This window comes from Cebus imitator, unplaced genomic scaffold (genome assembly GCF_001604975.1).
Source record: "Cebus imitator isolate Cc_AM_T3 unplaced genomic scaffold, Cebus_imitator-1.0 Scaffold47, whole genome shotgun sequence".
NCBI classification, from domain to species: Eukaryota; Metazoa; Chordata; class Mammalia; order Primates; family Cebidae; genus Cebus; species Cebus imitator.
The window spans coordinates 6,770,269-6,790,612 of record NW_016107362.1 but is presented as its reverse complement, the minus strand read 5'-3'; positions in this window follow the sequence as shown (position 1 = coordinate 6,790,612).

The window sequence follows — 20,344 nt, the reverse complement described above, 5'->3', positions numbered from 1 at the left end:
TTTTGAGGAACTAATTTGATAATCAAGGGTCATAATGAGGGACTGTGTTAAAGAGACTCCTGGGGTCGGCTGGGGTATTTGTTTCCAGCACAGAATTTGTCCAGTCTCTGGCTGGCTAGGGGCTTTGCCTCTGATTTTCCTGCTTCTAGCTCTTAGGGGCTTTGTCTCTGGTTTTCTCACCTCTGGCTTCTAGGAGCTTTGTTTCAGGGCAGAAACTTTTCCCGCTTCCGGCCCTTGGAGGCGGAGGGTCTGTGACTCAGGGTTGCAAAACAGTAGCCAATTCGGTAAAGGATTCAAAGATCAATTAATCCAAAGGAAGTTTGAAAGAACCCCTCTCGCTGGACGAGAAAATGAATGGGGAGGGAATAACTCGGGGGTGAAAGCTCAAGCCGCCCAAACCCGGAGTGGCACACCCTCCGGGTCCCCTCCACTGCATAGAAGCTGTCCTTTCACTCTGCCCAAAAAACTGGGTGCTACTGCACGATGTTTCGGTCCATGACTTCTATCTGAGCTGTAGCAGTCACCACGACACCAAGGTCCTTTTCCCATTTTTCTGGTTTAGGGAGGCCAAGAACCTGCAGCTGACCCGGTTACAATAATAGAACAGTTATACTTCAGCTGTTAAGCTATGAAATTAAGTCACCAATGGAGACCTCAAATTATATCTCAAATTATAGTCTCAAAGGCTTGAGGCTCCTTTATAGCATATATGGAGATTGTTTTATTCAAATATGAATGATTGTGTACCTAATGCCAAATTTTATTCTCATTACCCCTCTATCACTTCCATGCCCTATTTGAATGGTAGGCATTATCTTTACATGTAACCTGTGATTCAAGAATTATATTATAGCTAGACCTTTTAGTTTAAATCAACTAGAACCCATTTAAAATATAGGCATGCTATAAATAATAAAGTAAAATAAAAGTAAGTTAACCGTATTACGTGGCTATGAAAAAGCTAAAGTAAATTCTCAGCATAGTAGATTGGTAGCATCAATAATAGAACCTGTTTATTCTCTACAAGTTAGACCACAAATAAATTAATGAAGTCATTTATGGATACTGTATTTTCAATAAAACAACGTTAAGCCAGAAACGATATGCTTTAAAAAGTAGGTTAGAGGCTTTTATAATATTTCCACATGTAAATCATTGATGTACCTGAGGCAGAGACAACTAAACAGATGATAAGAGGCTCTTTGGGACTCACCTTGAATATTCGGGATAGTATTAATGTATTGCAATGGTAAGGAGAAGAAAAGCGCCCCAAGAGTCTTAGAGTGAGGCAGCCTAGGTAAGCATTCCAGTGCTGCCGCCAACTTTTGCCTGATCCTGAGAAAGTCACTTCACAATCCTGAGCTTTGGTTTATTGAACTGTAAAATGAAGAGAGTAAAATAATGGCTAACTCACAGCATTATATAAGAATGAAATAACTTTATATATATATATATATATATATATATATATATATATATATAAATTATTTGAAAGTTCATGTGGGCAGTATTCAATGCATACCATTTATTATTATTCAATTTTAGTCAGGTATACTATTGAGTCTCTTGTGATAAACAGTTTAAATGTTATTGAAGTTGTATCCTTTTTGTAGATTGTATCATGGGAGATTTCTAAAATTGTAATAAGGAAAAGACAGAAATTAGAATAGCAGAAGCTTGATATTTGATAAAAATGTTTCCCCAAGACTAGCCAAACAGGGAGAATTCCAGATATTCTGACAACTCAGAAAGGATATGTGGAATTTCCTGCATGAGCAAATAGGCATCAGTATCACAGAACCCTGCCAAATGTAAAAATTAGGCATATTACTGAAAACAGAAATTCAGAATATTATCAATGATCCTTGACATTGAATACATACTAATTTTCATTGAGGAAGTTTTAAAGAAAGACACACACACACACACACACACACACACACACACACTGGCTTAATTTCTACCATCCAGAAATTTGAATTTATTTTTCAGAAATGAAACCTATGAAAGTGTGTATCCATCTTTATAAGTGATTCTTTTAGAATTGAAAACCACTAGACTATGTCAAAGAGAAATTTGAATTTAATGAGACACAGAAGATGATGAGAAGCAGAAAGAGGAGAGTTTGAATTTGTGACGTTTATTATTATTATTAACTATTTTTAGAGTAGTTTTAGGTTCACAGCGAAATAGAAAGGAAGGTACAGAAAGTTACCACATACCCCCAGCCCCTCTTATACATAGCCTCTCCCATTATCAACATCTCCCACCTGAGTGATGTATTTGTCAAAATTGATGTGCCTAAGTTGACACAGCATAATCACGGGCAGTCCATAGTTTACATTAAGGTTCCCTTCTGGTGCATATTCAATGGGTTTAGACAAATATATACTGACATCTATCCACCATTATAGTGTACAGAATTTTTCACTGCCCTAAGAATCCTCTGTGCTCTACCTATTATTTATCTTTCCCTCCCCCAAACCATGGCAACCACTGATATTTTTACTGTCTCCATATTTTTTCTGGAATATAATATAGTTAGAATCATAAAGTATGTTGCCTTTTCAGACAAGATCAAGCATATCCATGGTGGTATGTCTGTAGATAGCACAGACATACCACCATGAAAAACTGGCTACTTCACGTAGAAATATGCATTTAAGGTTCTTTCATGTCACTTTGTGGCTTTATATCTTATTTCGTTTTGCTGTTCAATAGTATTCTCTATATGTATCACCACAGTTTATTTGCCCATGCACCTACTGAAAGATGTCTCGGTTGCTTCCAATTTTTGGCAGTTATGAATAGAGTTGCTATAAGTATTTGGGTGTGGGCTTTTTATGGACATAAGTTATCAACTCCTCCAGGTAAATACCAAAGAGCACAATAGTTGGATCATATAGCAGGAGGATATTTGGTTTAGTAAGAAAGTGACGACGGCCTGTCTTCTATGGTGGCTGCTCTGTTTTGCTTTTTCACCAGCAGTGAATGAAATATCCTGTTGCTCCGCATCCTTAACAGCATTTGTTTTATGGATTTTTGTAATTATAATAGATGTGTAATGGTATTTTAAGGTTGAATTTGCAATTCCCTTATAACATATGACATGGAGCATCTTATGCTTATTTTATATTCTCTTTTGTTGTAGTAGTGTTTGTTAAGGTGTTTGGTCTAATTTTTGGTTAGGTTATTTGTTTTCCCATTGTTGAGCTTTAAGGGTTATTTGTATGTTTTGGAAAATGGTCCTTTATTAGATATACCTCTTGCAAATATTATCTCCCAGTCTGTAGGGTATCTTTTTATTATCTTCACAGAACATAAATATTAATGAAGCCCCACATATCATTTCTTTCTTTCACGGATCATGCTGTTGATATTTTACATAAAAGTTATCACCAAATCCAATGTCATGTAAGCTTTCTCTTATATCACATTCAGTTTTAGAGTTTTATGTTGCACATTTAGATCTGTGATTCATCTTATGTTAATTTTTTGAGAGTGTAAAGTCTGTATCTGAATTCATGTATGTGAATGTCCAGCCATTCCAGCACCATTTGTCAAAACACTATCTTTTCTTCATTTTATTGCTTTTGCTCCTTTCTAAAAGATCAATTGACTGTATTTTTGTAAGTTGACTTTTGTGTTCTCTATTTTGTGCCACTGATTTATTTATTTAAACCTTTACCAATGCCACACTGTTTTTATTACTGTAGCTTTATAGTATGTCTTGAAATTACATAGAATTAGTCCTCCAATATTTTTCTTTTTCAATACAGTATTGACTACTATGATACCTTATTATTTGCCTCTTCATATAAAATCTAGAATCAGATTGTTGATATCCATAAAATAACATGCAGGGATTTTAATAGATCAAGTCAAGAGGAACTAAATCTTGACAATCTTGAATATACCTGTATATAAATGTAGAAATCTCTGAATTTTGTTTGTTGTAATTTGATTCCTTTTAATCAGAGTTTTGTAATTTTCCTCATATAGATATTATATGCATTTTGTTAGGTTCTTACCATAAGTGTTTAATTTTGGAGATATGTTACTGTGAGTGATATTCCATTTTTAGTTTTCAATTCTAATTCTGCATTGATGGTATATAGGAAAGTGGTGAACTTTTGGAAATTAACCTGTATCCTGTAGTCATAATATAATTTATTATTAGCTCTAAGGCTTTGTTGTTGATGATGATGATTCTCTTCAAAATTATTTTCTTTAGAGACAGGATCTTGCTCTGTCACCCAGGTTGGAGTACAGTAGTGCAATCATAGCTCACTGCAGCAATTAAATTCCTGGGCTTAAGTGGGCCTCCTGCCTCAGTCTCCTTAGTATCCCACACTACAATTGTGCACCATCACAGCCAACTAATTTAATTTTTTTTTGTAGAGGTAGTGTCTTGCTGTGTTGTCAAGACTAGTATTGAGCTGCTGGACTCAGGTTATCCTTCTTTCTTGGCCTTCCAAAATGGTAGCAAGCTGTAAGCTAGAGCATCTGGCCCAGATTTTTTTTTTTTTCTTTCTTTTTTTTTTTTTACATAGACACTACTGCATACAAACAAAGACAGTTTTTTTCTTTCTTTCCAATTAGTATTCAGGACTTCTAGAATAATATTGAAAAGGAAAAGTTTAAAAAAAAGACATTTTTGCCTTATTACTGATCTTGGTTGGAAATATGTTAGTCTCTCATCATTAAGCATGGTCTTAGCTGTATGTTTCTTTTGTAAATATTCTTTAACAAGCTGAGGTAGTTCCACTCTGTTAATCTATCTATCTATCTATCTATCTATCTATATATGTGTATATATATATATATATATATATATTTTTTTTTTTTTCAGGCCTATATTGTGCCAGAAAGCAATGTAGTCGTTACAGATACAATGAAGAAGGAAAGGGCATTTTGCTGTACTCCTCTAAGGGAGGCAACCATAAGTCACAGCTCGTGATAACACCATCATGGCAATAATGTCTAGTAGCTACATGCTACTCTGGCACCTAATGACATCTGAATAATCTGAGGTGTTCAAAGAAGGCTTTTCTGAGAAAGGAGAATTTCCATGAAGTTTACCTGAAGAGCAAGGAAAAACCATTGTTTAAGCCACAATCATGGAGAATAAACCAGAAGGCAATATCAGTAGCTGAGGATCCCATTTAAAAATACTCAAGATCCGTAGTCAGCAAGCTGAAGACCCAGGTGGCTAGTGGTGTAGCTACAGTCCAACTCTGAAAGCCTGAGAACCGGTAGAATTACAGGTGTAAGTTGCAGTCCGAAAACTGGAAGGTTCAAGATATGAGAATTAATGTTTCACTTTGAGTCCAAAGACTGGAAACGACTGATGTCCCATTCAAAAGTGTCAAGCAAGGGATATTCCCTCTTACTCAGCCCTTTTGTTCTATGGATCCTCAATTGATTGGACAAGGTTTACTCACATTAGGTAGTACAATACACTTTACTTACTCTACCAATTTAAATGTTAATCTCATCCAGAAATCTCACAGACACGCTCAGAGTAATATTTGTCTAACTGTCTGGGCACCCATGAACCAATAAAGATGACACATAAAATTAGCCATCATACAAATTTATTGCTTTTTATGTCTGAATGCAGAATCTCATTCTCTCCCCATCTCCTGCCTCTTTCTCTATCTGTCTCCACCTCACCAGTTTTTATAGAAATTTTTCTGTTAACAACTAAGTGAAAGTTTTTCTTATTTATGCCTTAGGTCAGAAATAGTTTAATTCATTCTAACTACATTAAAAGTATGACTTGCGTGATAATTATAAGGAAATAAACTCCAACAATGTACTTTGTTGGTGAGAAGAGAAACGTGAGAGAATAAAATCTTTTATAGGAAAAATTATTATGTAATTAATGCCTAGAAAATGATTGTGTTATTTAGAAAGCAAATAACATATATTAACTGTCTTCTAAATTGACTAGAATGTTACAGAATGTGATCTTTTATGATGACTATAACACCAAAAATACTAGCTTGGAAGTCATCAGGAAACATAAACATACAAGTTCTATATATGAACTCATTCCATAAATGGCTACTTAATAATATTTCTTGTTATAAGTGGTTTTATCTTGAGTAGAACAGAATGACAAAAAATTCTATTAGAATTTTATTATTCTCCATAAATAAATACCAACATACTACACTCTCTATCTCCCATTGCCATACTTATATTTAGAGAAAACTCTCTCTTGCAGCCTGAGTTATATTAATCAGGCACTTATTATGCAAGGTTATACTTCTAAATAAAAGATTCACTTAAAGTAGCTAACTCTGGTAATTTTAAGTTGGTTGGTAGAGTTACATTTTGTCATGTGTCTGTTACTATGGGAAACACCACTTTCACAGTACACTATAGGTATGGTGTGGATAGGCAGAATTTTGAGAAACGTAAGTTTTAATCTCAGCTGGCTGAACGTTTGTCTCATATGAGTTACATAACCGAGCAGAAATGCAGAAAAGCAATCCATGGACTATAAACACAAGCACTCTAGTCATTGCCAAAGGCTGAAAACAAGTGTATCTCTAATGGAAGTATAAAGAGAATATATAATGAGGAAATTAATGAACAGGGAAGATGGAAAACTCTTTTTTTCTAAAATGCATGAGTTAGTGAGCTGATTTAATTCTTACTCTATTAAATAAAATCACCCCTTTTATTATTATTAATTCAGTAGACTCTACCGTGGAGAAAGACAGACACATTTATTTAATAGTTTATAGGAACTTCATTTTCCTCTTTCGTGAGAGTAAAATGACTATCTTTTTACTCCTCTCCTGGTCTCTGTATTAAAGTTATATGTAAAACAACTTAGAAATACCTTGATTTTAAAACCATGATTTATACACAGTGATATATTCTTAGATGCAAAAATATGGAATTTCTAGATCATAACCTAAGAGCATAATGATGCAATCTAAAATCTTCCAAGGGTAACTACATTTTCAACTTGGAAAATATTTTCAAATACTTGAAATTGAAGATGCTACATTTGTGCTCGTTAGTTACAGACTCCTCAAATACCTTCTCTCTTCCTCAAGCATTTATTGAACGTTTTCATAGGTATAACACCATAACTGGTGCTTCAACAAAAATGTGTGCATGATGTAAATAGAAACCATGGTTTTTAATGTCAGGAATCATGGAACTTATTTTTAAAGACAATCAAAACTACCAAAAACATACTACTTGCTAAATACTATATTGTTTGAGGATGTTTAAAGTAAAAATATTTATATAATTTGATAAACTCAATAACTCCTGAATTAAAATGATCTTTCACTGGCTTAAACAGAAAACCTTCAATTATTTGTGTTTTTAAAGAGTTGTCTTCCCAAATGTATAAGATGGCTTATAGATCTTTTAATTTAACAAGTAAAAGACTGCAAAAACACAGCTATTATCTCAATACATGCTGAAATATATTTGACAAAATTTCAACTCTATTTTTCCACTATATTTTTTAATTAAATTGGGTTTCACATACTGAAATACAATTTTATCAAACCAATAATATATATTACATATAATGTTGGTACATTGGTGGAATTAGGAATAGACAAAATATTGCAATGGGTATCACTATTATTTAAATATATTCCTTGGTTCTCACTTGCAAAATATTAAAAAAAAAAAAAAAAACAATATAAAGATAGTATCCACTGAAAGAGAAAAGGTTTTTGTCAGACAGTTTTGACAGACCATATATTTGCCTACCTAGAAAACACAAAGCAGTAACTCATGGAAGATATTAGAACTTATGAAAGATATCAGAATAAAATAATTCAGTAAGCAAAATAAATTTACATATATTCACATATTTATGACTATTTTTTTCTTTCTGCATAACAAGCTACTCCAAAATTTAGTGATTTAAAACATCATGTAATCTCACAGTGTCTCCATATTGGAAATACAGGAAGCATTTAGGTGGGTGATTACTCCTCAGTGTCTCTTGAAATGTTGCAGTAAGGCCGTCAGCCTAGTTTGCAGTCAAATCAAGACTACACTCAAGTTGAAGTATACAGAAATAACTCAGAGAATTGTAAGTTTACTTCCAGAATAACACAATAAAGCAATATCAATAAACTATGTGACTATTTCAATAAAGCAAGTCAAACAAATGGAGGTTATTGTCAATGGCATTATTTCTAAAAAAGCACAGAACTTGAATAAAAAATATCTTATTGTTAAAAATGCTCAAAATCATCTAAGTTTTCAGCCTGTCATAAACTTTTTGCTCATCAGAAATCTTGCCTTTATGTTTATGGCTTCTCACTTATCAGGATGGTGGTTACTGAAGGTTGGAGTGGTTGTGTAAATTTCTTAAACTGTGACAAATGTGAGATTTGGCATCTATTAACTCTGCATTTCCCAAAAGATTTATCTTTATCATGTAAAGCTGTTTGATGCCATTTTACTCACAATACAACTTCTTCCAAAATTGTAGTCAATTTTATCAAACTCTGCTGTTGATTTATCAACTAAGTTTATGTACTATTCTAAATAAGTTGTTTTCATTTCAACAATATTCACAGCATCTTCATGTAGAATAGGTTGTATCTCAAGAAGTTACTTGCTTTGCTCATCCATAAGAAATAACTTCTCATATGTTAAACTTATATATTCTGTACATTTGTCTCACATGAGTCATGTAATGGATACCAAGCTCCACTTATAATACAATTTTTTTTTTTTTTTTTTTTTTTTTTTNTTGCGATTACCACTACATCTGCAGTTCCTACCTCTAGTGGAATTTGGAACCCTTCAAAGTCTATCAGGGTTGGAATCAATTTCTCTTAAAATTCTTTAATATTAATATTTTGACTTCCTCCCACGTATTATGAATGTTCTTTATGGCATCTAGTATGGTGAATCCTTTTCAGAAGGTTTATCAAATTACATGGCTCAGATCCATTATAGAAATCACTATCTATGGCAGCTATAGCCTTGTGAAATGTATATGTCAAATAATAAGACTTGAGAATCAAAATTACCTCTTGACCCATGGACTGCAGAGTAGGTGTTGTATGCAGGCATAAAAACATCATTAATCACCTATACATTGTTATTAGAGCTGTTGGGTAAACATGAGCTTTGCCAATGAGCAGTACCGTTTTCAAGGTAAAGCAGTTTGATGTTACAGAGATGCTTATTTCCTTAAACCTCATGTACTAAACTCTGATATCATCAAACTTTTCTTTTGCAGCTTCCTCACCTCTCTCAGCCGTTACAGAATTGAAGAGAGTTATAACCTTTTTCCGAATTAAACGTTAGCGTAAAGGAAGGTTGTGGCTGGTTTGATCTTCTATTCAGACCACAAGAACTTTCTCCATATCAGAAATAAGGCACTTTCACTTCATTTTCATTCATAAGTTCAATGGAGTAGCACTTTTAATCTCTTTAAAGAATCTATACTTTGTATTGACAATTTTGCATTCACTGGTTGGCATTAAGAGGCCTATATTTCAGCCTGTCTAGGCTTTCAACATGCTTTCCTCACTAAGCTTAACCTTTTTTAAACTTTTTATTTGAAGTGAGGGATATGTGATTCTTCCTTTCACTTGAACACATAAAGGCCATTGTAGGTTTATTGATTGGTCTAATTATAATATTATTTTGTCTTAAGGAATAGGGAGAAGAGAGAAGGAGATAGGAGACCCATAAGTTGGTAGAGCAGTCTGAACACACACAACATTTATTAAATTCACCATCCTTTGTGGGTGTGGATCATGTGGCACCAAAACAGTTACAATACTGACATCAAAGATCCCTCATCACAGATCATCATAACAGATCCAATAATAGTGAAAAATTGAAAATATTACAGAATTACCAAAACATGACATATAGACACAAAGTGAGCATGATGTTGGAAAAATAATGTCAATAGACTGGCTTAATGCAGGGTTGCCACAAACCTTCAATTTGTAAAAAAGGCAATATATGTAAAATACAATAAAATGAAGTACAAAAAATAAGTTAGTTCCAATTTCCAAACTCAGCAATGTGGTTCTTCATAAGTCTTAGTTCTTCTCAGGGTGATTTAGAGAGACACAGGGAGATGGAGAAGCAGACAGCTCAAGATAGGATGCACAGTTCAAATACATCTCAGAAGTGACTGTATTAGTTGCTCTTACGCTGCTCATAAAGATGTACCTGAGATGGGTAATTTACAAAGAAAACAGGTTTAAGGGACTCATGGTTCCACCTGGCTGGGGAGGCCTCTTAATCATGGGAGATGGCAAAGGACAAGCAATGGCACATCTTCTATGGTGGCAGGCAAGAGATCTTGTGCAGAGGAACTCCCATTTATAAAAGCATCAGATCTCATGAGACTTATTTACTGCTGTGAGAACAGTATGCAGGAAACTGACCCCACAATTCAATTATCTCCACCTGACCTCACCCTTGATATGTGGGGATTATTACAATTTAAGGTAAGATTTGGGTAGGGACACAGCCAAACCATATTAGTGACACACTAGAATGTTTGTCAGGTCATTGGGCACACAGATCAATTGTGGAAAAATGTGGAAGAATGCTATGTAAGTGTTAATAACAGGAGTTAGAGATCATTGTTGGATATATAGGGGAGACTATAGAGAAAGTAGTCAAAAAGCAAAGTTATAATTAGAGTGTGGTACTGTCAAAAAAATAAAAATAACATATATATCAATAGAATAGAGGAACAGAAATAAACGCACACATAAACAGTCAATTGATCTTCCACAAGAGTGTCATGAATACACAATGAAAAAAAGACAGATTATCCAACAAATTGTCTTGAGAAAAGTGGATATTCACATGCAAAATAATGAAATTGGACATTTATCTTAAACCGTATCCAAAAATTAATTCAAAATGAACCAATAACTTAAACAGAAGGCCTGAAACAGTAAAAGAAAACACAGAGAAAAACATAAGACAAAAGTTTCTTGATGTTGGTTTTGACAATTACTTCTTAGATATGACACCCAAAGCACAGGCTGTGATGGCAAAAATAGACACATGAGGACATATTAGGCTAAATATTTCCTGTACAACAATGGAAACTGAGACTTCAATCACATCGTGGTCATCACCAGAGACATAATCATGTTGCGGGCATCACCTGAGATGTTGATCACCACCTGTGGAGGTCTGTTCTGCAGACCCTGACTTAACGACCGGATGAATGAATGCACTCACACACACACTACACACACTAGAACACAATGAATCTGAGCCAGCTAGGGATTGTCATTAGCGGCTTTCAGAGGGTGATTGCAGTTAACTGACTGTGACTCCCTGTCCTTCCTTGCATTTATTCAGTATAGATTTAATAACAGAGGTTCTAAGTCAACACGCTTACGGATAATTAACATGGTTAAAAGAGTGGTTTTATAAAAGATAAGGGGTCTTGGTTCTGGGGCCCAGAATAAACACGATTAATGGGTAACTCCCTTTCTACCATTTAGTATAAAGTTTACATGAGCAAACAAATTAAAGTAGGGACAAAGAAATGTGTGGTAAACAGACTTAACTGGGGAAAATTTATTATCCTGATATTTTACCCTATGACTTAAATATCTAATGTAATGAACTGGCTGCCTTCAGCCTGTTCCATTAAAATCTTTTGGTCTTCCAAAAGGTTTGAGACTATAATCTTCTAACTTTCCCTAATGTTTCCCTAATATTTTGCCAGCCACCGTGAGTGAATCTCAACAGGAAACAACTAAAAAAATAAAATAAAATGGCCACCAGTGTAATGGGAGAAAATATTAGCAAACTACATATCCAGTAGAGGGTTAATATCCAAAATATATAAGGAACTCCTGCAACTAAATAGTGAAAACCAAACTGATTTAAAAAGAGCAAAACATCCTCATAGATGTTTTCTTTAAAGAAGGCATACAGATGGCCAAGTTATACAAAAAAGTGATCAACATCACTAGCTATCACAGAAATTCAAATCAAAACCTAATGAGCTATCACTGCAATGAGACTTATTTAATAGTAGAGGTGTCAGGGAAATTCAAAACAAAAACACAAGAAGCTATCACCACAATGAGATTTCATAGTTGAGTTGGCTATTATAAAAAAGATTAAAGATGAAAAGTGTTGGAGAGGATATAAAGTAAAGGAACGCTGTATACTCTTCAAGGGAATGTGAATTTGTATAGCCACTGTGAAAAGTGTATGGAGCATTCTCAAAAATTTAAAAATAGAACTACCGTATGATCTGCAACTCCACTTTAGTGTATATATGGAAAAAAAAAATCAGGCCAGGCACAGTGACTCACATTTGTAATTTCGGTACTTTGGGGGGCCGAGATGGGAGGATCCCTTCAGCTCAGGAGTTTGAGATCAGCCCTGGCAGCACAGTGAGATCCCATCTCTACAAAAAATTAAAAAATAGCTGAGTGTTGTGAAACACACTTGTAGTGAGGCTGTGTAGTAAGCCATGGTTGTATCAACATACTCCAGCCTGGGCAACAGAGTAAGGCCCAGCTTCAAAAAGATAAGTGAAGAATCAGGAACTCAAAGAGATATCTGCATTCACATGTTCATTCCAGCATTATTCACGATAGCCAAGAGATGGAAACAACCTAAAATAAATATACATCAATAGATGAATAGATAAATGTGGCATATACATGCAATACAATATTATTCAACCCTATTAAAGAAGGAAATTGCACTATTTGGGACAAAATAAATGAATCTGAAAGATATTATTCTCAAGTAAGCCAGACACAGAAAGACAAATGCTATATGATCCTACGTATAAGAGGAATGTAAAATAATTCAACTCTTGAAAGTAGAGAATAGAATGGTGAATGCCAAGACTAAAGGGAAGGAACAATGGGAAGGTATTAACCAAAGGCTGCAAGGTTTCAGTTATGCAAGTTGAATAGGTCCTAGAAATCTACTGAGCAGCATAGTGCCTAGGGCTAATAATTTTGTTTTGTATAATTACAAATTTAAAAGAGTGTATCTGAAGCTGCAAAAAGGGAAGAAGAAATTACTAACATCATTATTTTCTCTTCATTCTACCTGAGGTCTTTGTTCTCCAGGATAAGTTGGTTTACTTTTTCCCAGTAGTAGCAGGCCTTCTCTTCTCTTAGTAATTAGTTGTCCTAATGAAGAACATGCTTTACATGTGTCAACATACAGGCTGTCAATCAATGTTGCTTTCTATTTCCTTTGAAGAAGTTTCTTTGATTATTAATATTAATTGATTAATGGGTACAAAGATATAATGATCAGTAGACAAAAGATACGATAGTACTAATTAAAAGTATATGAAAATATTCAAGGTCACTAGTAATATAAAATTTAAATGAAGTTGAAAAACCACCCTTGCGCTCAAATAAGCAACTAAAAGATAATATATAATCCATGGTACTTGTGTGTGTGTGTGTGTATACATATATGTATGATATATTATAATCTATAACTATAGCTCTAATGTAGTAGCCACTAGTTATACATGGTTATTTAATGCTAAATTTAAATTAATTCAAATTTAAATATTCATTTCTTAAGCTGTACTAGACACATTTAAATAGCTAAAAAGCCACATGTGATTAGTTACTACCATATTTAATGTCACAGAAATCCAGGACATTTCATTAATCACAGAAAGAAAATTTATAATATACAGCACATTCATGCAAGATGAAGAGAAAGAGTTTCCAAAAACCAAATTACATAATTTTTTATAAAACTCCTTTTTGGTTAAATCTAGTGTAAAGAAAAGGAAACTTAAAAAACAAAACAAAGCAGGCTATGCTTACATTTCAATGAAATAGAGCTAAGATATGGAAGAGTTCCTGGTCATAAAAATAAAAAGAAACTTAATCTTCTCAGGCAGGTCTTTGGTTTAAGCAGAAAATAAACACTTCTTTGACAATATTATTCAATATCAAAATGTAAGCTTATATTTAATTGTGTAAAGGATAAATATTATATAAGTAAACATTCACATAAGAAAGATAAATTTTTATTTGTCCTTTTAGAGTTTTTGGATCATTTATACACATGAAATATAAAATTTATGTTCAAAACATTAGACCAAAATGCTATTATGAAACATTTCAGCTGATCAACTTCATTTTTCTATAGCCTCATTTAATTTAATGAAGTTCCCATTTGGTGATAAAAATAAATTATAAGATTTCCTGGTAGAATAACATATTATCAATGCACCTCATGTCAAAATCAACCTATTCAAAACCTCTGTCAAGGTTGATGTCTCACAGTTACTTCAACCCCATTTAAAATATAATAATATACAATTATTTTACTTGTTACCATATGAGATGAATTGAATACTTTCCATTTCAGTTTCTTGAAAACTGTTTAAAAGCAAAACCAAAACAAAGAGTTCGCTGCTTTTAAAGGAAGAAGATGCCTGATAGTTGTTAGACTAATATGGTGAAGAATCAAACATTACTTTTCTTTCCTGAGACAGATTGCATTTTATAGATACACAAGCTCTTCAACTGCATTTGAACGTATATTTATATGAAGAAAAACATCTTACATGTTACTTTATGCCCGTGTGTGAAGTTTTGAGGAATACTGATGAAGGATAAAGAACATGCCAGGGTGAAAGACATAGAATAAGCTTTCCACTGATTACCTATGCCTCTCAAGGTGGCAGGAAACCTGTGCTCTTTTGCATTACTGAAATCTCACAAACTAGATCAGAGTCCAGCATATGGTAATCTCCAAAACTATGTAAAAAATAATGTTGAATTAGGTCATATCATCTTGAGTCTCCTTCTGCCTTTTGTATCAAAAAAGAGATACTAATACTCACTTGTTTGGAAAATAAAATGTTGATTGGCACGCATGATGCCTTTCAAATAGCTTGTACTCGATACATTGAATTATCTGTGTTTTTATTTGAAATACTGTTTTGAATTATCAAACAATTTTTTCACAAAAACAAATTCTAGGAATAAGCACACTAGAAGTAAGGAGAATTGTTGGAGAAAAGAGTCTTTCATATTAAAATTACATTAGACATGTAGATAAGTGGGGGTGATGCTAGATTTGCTGGTCCTGTCACCACATACCTTATCACCTGTCGATGAAAAAAGTCAAACTCTGTAAAATATTGAAGAGATACATGCTGAGCAAAATGTGGGAACTATGACCTATGAAACAGCTTCAGGAGGTCCTGAGAACATGTGCCAACCATAGTTGGGTTACAGCTTGGTTTTATGTTTTAAGGAGACGTAAGACAATGCATGTGAGAAATAACCAAGATCAGAGCCAAACTGAAGGAGACAGAGACCTGAAAACTCCTCCATAAAAATCAATGAATCCAGAAGCAATTTTTTTGAGAAAAAAAAAAAGTAGTAAAATATATAGACCACTAGCTAGACAAATGAAGAAAAAAAGAGAGAAGAATCAAATAAACACAATCAAAAATAATTAGAGGAATACTACCACTGACCCCACAGAAATGCTGAGAGAATACTATAATACCTCTATGCATATAAACTAGAAAATCAAGAAACGGATAAACTCCTGGACATGCAGTCTCTTAGCACTGAACCAGGAAGAAATTGAATCCCTGAATAGATCAATAACGTGTTCTGAAATTGAGGCAGTAATAAATAGCCTACCAACCCCCAAAAGAGCCTTGGACCAGACAGATTCATAGCAGATTTCTATCGAGGTACAAAGAAGAGGTATACCATTTCTACTGAAACTATTCCAATAAATTGAAGAGGAGAGATTTCCCATTTACTCATTCTGTGAGGCCAGCATCATTCTGATACCAAAACCTGGCAGAGATACAACAGCAACAACAAAAACTTCAGGCCAATTTTCTTGATGAACATCAGTGAAAAATCCTCAATAAAATACCGAAAAACCGAATCGAGCAGTACATCAAAAAGCTTTTTCGCCACAATCAAGTTGGCTTTATCCCTGGGATACAAAACGCCATTGTCTCAGCCCAAAAGATTCTTGAAATGATACACATATTTATCAGTCTCAGAATATAAAATAAATGTGCAAAAAAATTACTAGCATTCCTATACAACAGCAGGCATGGCAAGAGCCAAATAATGAAGGAACTTCCATTCACAATTGCTACAAAATAATAAAATACTTAGGAATAAAATTAACAAGAGAAGTTAAGAATCTTTTGTGGAGGACTACAAACCACTGTTCCAAGAAATCAGAGAGTATCAAACAAATGGAAAAACATTCCATGCTCTTGAATAGAAATAATCAATATCATGAAAATGGTCATACATCCCAAAGTAATTTATAGATTCAATGCTATTTCCAATAAACTACCACAGACATTACTCACATAATTAGAAAAATACTATTGTAAAATTCATATGGAACCAAACTAGAGCATGAATAGCCAAGGCAATCCTAAGCAAAAAGAGCAAAGTTGGAGACATCATGCTACCTGACTTCAAATTATACTACAAGGATACAGTAACCAAAACCATATGGTACTGGAACAAGAATAGTCACATAGACCAATGGGACAGAATAGAGAACTCAGAAATGAGACTGCACACCTACAACTACCTGATCTTTGACAAACAGGACAAAAACAAGCAGTGGAAAAAAGATTCCCTATTTAATAAATTGTGCTGGGAGAACTGGCCAGCTATATGCAGAAAATTCAGACTGGATTTCTTCCTTATGCCATATACAAAAATTAACTCAACATGAAATAAAGACTTAAATGCAAAAGCCAAAACTATAAAAACCCTAGAAGAAAATCTAGGTGATACCATTCAGGACATAGGCATGGGCAAAGATTTTATGATTAACATGCTAAAAGCAATTGCAACAAAAGCAAACATTGACAAATGGGATCTAATTAAACTAAACACCTTCTGCACAGCAAAAGAAACTATCATCAGAGTGAATAGACAACCTACAGATTGGGAGAAAATTTTTCCAAACTAGCCATTTGAAAAAGGTCTGATATCCAGATTCTACAAGGAACTTAAACTTACAAGAAAAAAATAACCCTGTTAATAAGTAGTGAAAGGATATGAACAAACGCTTCTACAAAGAAGACACATATGTGGCCAACAAACATATGAAAAAAAAATCTCAACATCACTGGTCATTAATGAAATGCAAATCAAAACTATAATGAGATACCATCTCACACCAGTCAGAATGGCTATTATTAAAAAGTCAAAAAACAGCAGATTCTGGCAAGGTTGTATAGAAAAAGGAACACTTTTACAGTTGGTAGGAGTATAAATTGGTTCAACAATTGTGGAAAACAACAGTGATTCCTCAAAGACCCGGAGGCAGAAATACCATTTGATCCAGCAATCTCATTACTGGATATATGCCCGAAGAAATATAAATCATTCTATCATAAAGGTACATGGACATATATGTTCATTACAGCACTATTTACAATAGCAAACTCATGGAATCAATCTAAATGCTCATCAGTGATAGAGTGGATAAAGAAAATGTGGTAAATATATGACATGGAATATTATGAATCCATAAAAAGAAATATCATGTTCTTTGCAATTTGCAGGGACATGGATGGAGCTGGAAACCATTATTCTCAGCAAACTAATGCAGGAACAGAAAAACCAAACACCACGTGTTCTCACTTATAAGCGGAAGTTGAAATGATGACAACACGTGGACACATGAGAGGGAAGAACACACACTGGGCACCTGTGTGTGTGTGTTGGGGGAGCATTGGGAAGAATAGCTAGTAAATGTTGGGCTTAATACTGGTTGATGGGTTAATCTGTGCAATAAACCACCACAACATACACTTATCTATGTAACAAATGTGCTCATCCTGCACGTGCACCCATGAACTTAAAAAAAATAAATAAAAGGAACAAAAAAATGTCAAATAAACATATTTTCAAGTAAAATACTTTTGTATCTTTCAGGGCCTGCTATCATATGATGCTCTACTAGAGTTATGTTGGAATTTAGTATAATTTAGTGTCTTATTGCTACAAAGAGTCTGTTTGTCAGTCTTAAGATTTTTTTTTATGTTAATTCTGGTCAGTTGTGCCTGAATTCCAAAGGAAGAGAGTGTGACGAAACATGTTCAATCCCCCCCCTCCTCACCATGGCCTGAATGAGACGTCAGGTTTCTTCGGAACGCCTTTGGCTAAGAGGAGAAGTCCATTCAATAAGCTGGGGTCTTAGAATTCTAATGTTGGTTTCATCTCTCATAGAAAACAAGAACTCCTAAGTAAATCTGAAGAGAATTTGAGAAATTCCATTTTTCATAAAGAAAGACCTAGATTCTAAGGCCTTATGGTTCTACAGACTTGGGCTCTGACTCCTGTTCCACAAATTATAATCTCTCATTTTGCTAAAGTTCATTCTTTCTGAATTTTACTTTTCAAAATATCTCAAAATGAGGAAAACATCCCTAGTTATCTTACAAGACTATTGTGAGAAGTAAAGGAAATAATTACACATTATATTTAGCTGGTGACTTGCTCATATTAAGTAATCTGTTAATTATTATGATGATGAGTACTTTAACAATTTCCATACCAAAGCTTAACCTTGAAAAAGGCCTCTGGCTTGAGACTAGCAAAGTTATTTTCAGGATACACTAAAAGAACTTTGTTTTAAACTTTGCCCTTTATAATAATAGCCCGGGTCACATTTTTCAAGAGTTACTTATTCAAAACTAGTTTACTATCCTTACTTCTTACATGGACACATTGTAATGTCCACACTAGTTTTGTACTGTAACCCCAAGATTTCTCAAATATGCATGGAATACATGTACTTTTCTACCTTACATTGTAAATTAATTGTTGAAACATGTAAATCATGCTTTCAGGTTTGAGAGCTTTACTTACACAGCTATAAATAATCCTCAGAATTGTGTTTTGAATTTAGCTACTGTTAGGCTTTGAGTAGTCTTTGACTTCTTGCAAATAAAAATCAAGGTTTTTTCAAGTCAATGACCTTTAACAATAAAAAGTCACTTTTACCATCATAGGAAATTACGAAAGAAACATATTCAATACAGGCAGTTGAGAAGATAAACAACTATAGCATTCTTAGAAGTAAAGTTACTTTGTGTGAAGCTATAAAACACCTCCCAACAGACTGAAATAGCATGCACTCCCTATGTGGGAACAGAAGTAAGCACAATATATCTTTTTCAGTTTCATCCAAATCAAGAATTTGTGCCTATTACAAAATTCATGGTTAATTTTGAAATTATAATTTTACAAATTATGAAGTGAATATCAGCTATGGGTTTCAGAAAAGTGTAATAGATATGAATATCAGCTTTGGAATAATTTCTAGAGATGCCAGCCCTGTAATTCCTGGCAAGGTGTTCTAGCCTTTTAACTCTAAGTTTACTCCCCTGTAAAATATGAAAAATATCAACTAATTCAAGTAATTGTGGTATTAAATGTGGTAGTACATGCACAATGTTTAGCACATAAATTGAATAAATTACTGAAATAATTCTCCTCTCTACCTAAACATATCATTATTTGTTATCATTATCATTTTTTATTAGCTAAGTATTGTTCTAGTACTAAAGATAAAAACATATCAGTTAGACTGTTGTCCAAATCAAATGTTTCCTTATTAATTCAATCTTTACATATTTTCTTCTCATAAAGTTTCTCTCTCCACTTTTATGACTGTTCTGCCCTAGATATTAGATGGTTTCTTATGTATCTACCTCTGTCCTGGAAATAGCAAGATTCGTGTGGTTGACAGTATCCTTGAAGAACTTTAAAATTTTTTTTCAGAGACAGGGTCTCACTCTGTCACTTTGGCTAAAGGGCAGTGACATGATCATAGCTCACTGAAGTCTGAAACTCCTGGGCTCTAACAACCCTCCCAGTCAGTTAGGACTATAGGCATCTGCCATCATGCCTGGCTAATAAAAAAAAAAATGTAGAAATGGGGGTTCGTCTATGTTCCCAGGATGGTTTCAAACTCCTGGCCTCAAGCTCTTACCTCGGCCTCTCAAAGCACTGGGATTACAGGCATGAGCCACTGCACCAGCCTCTATTCTCTCAGAACTTTACCCATACAGTGCTCCTTCCCCGTAACAGGTCTAGCGCAGCACCATGTATATGCCATAGGCACAAACACATTTAAAAAGAAAAAGAGTGGAGAAGAAAGGAGAGTTAAAGAGGGCATGGAAACAAAAGGAGTGGAATGAAATAATATGAAAGATGAAATGCTCATCATCACTGGTCATAAGAGAAATGCAAATCAAAACTACATTGAGATACCATCTCACGCCGGTAAGAATGGCGAACATTAAAAAATCTGGAGACAGCAGATGCTG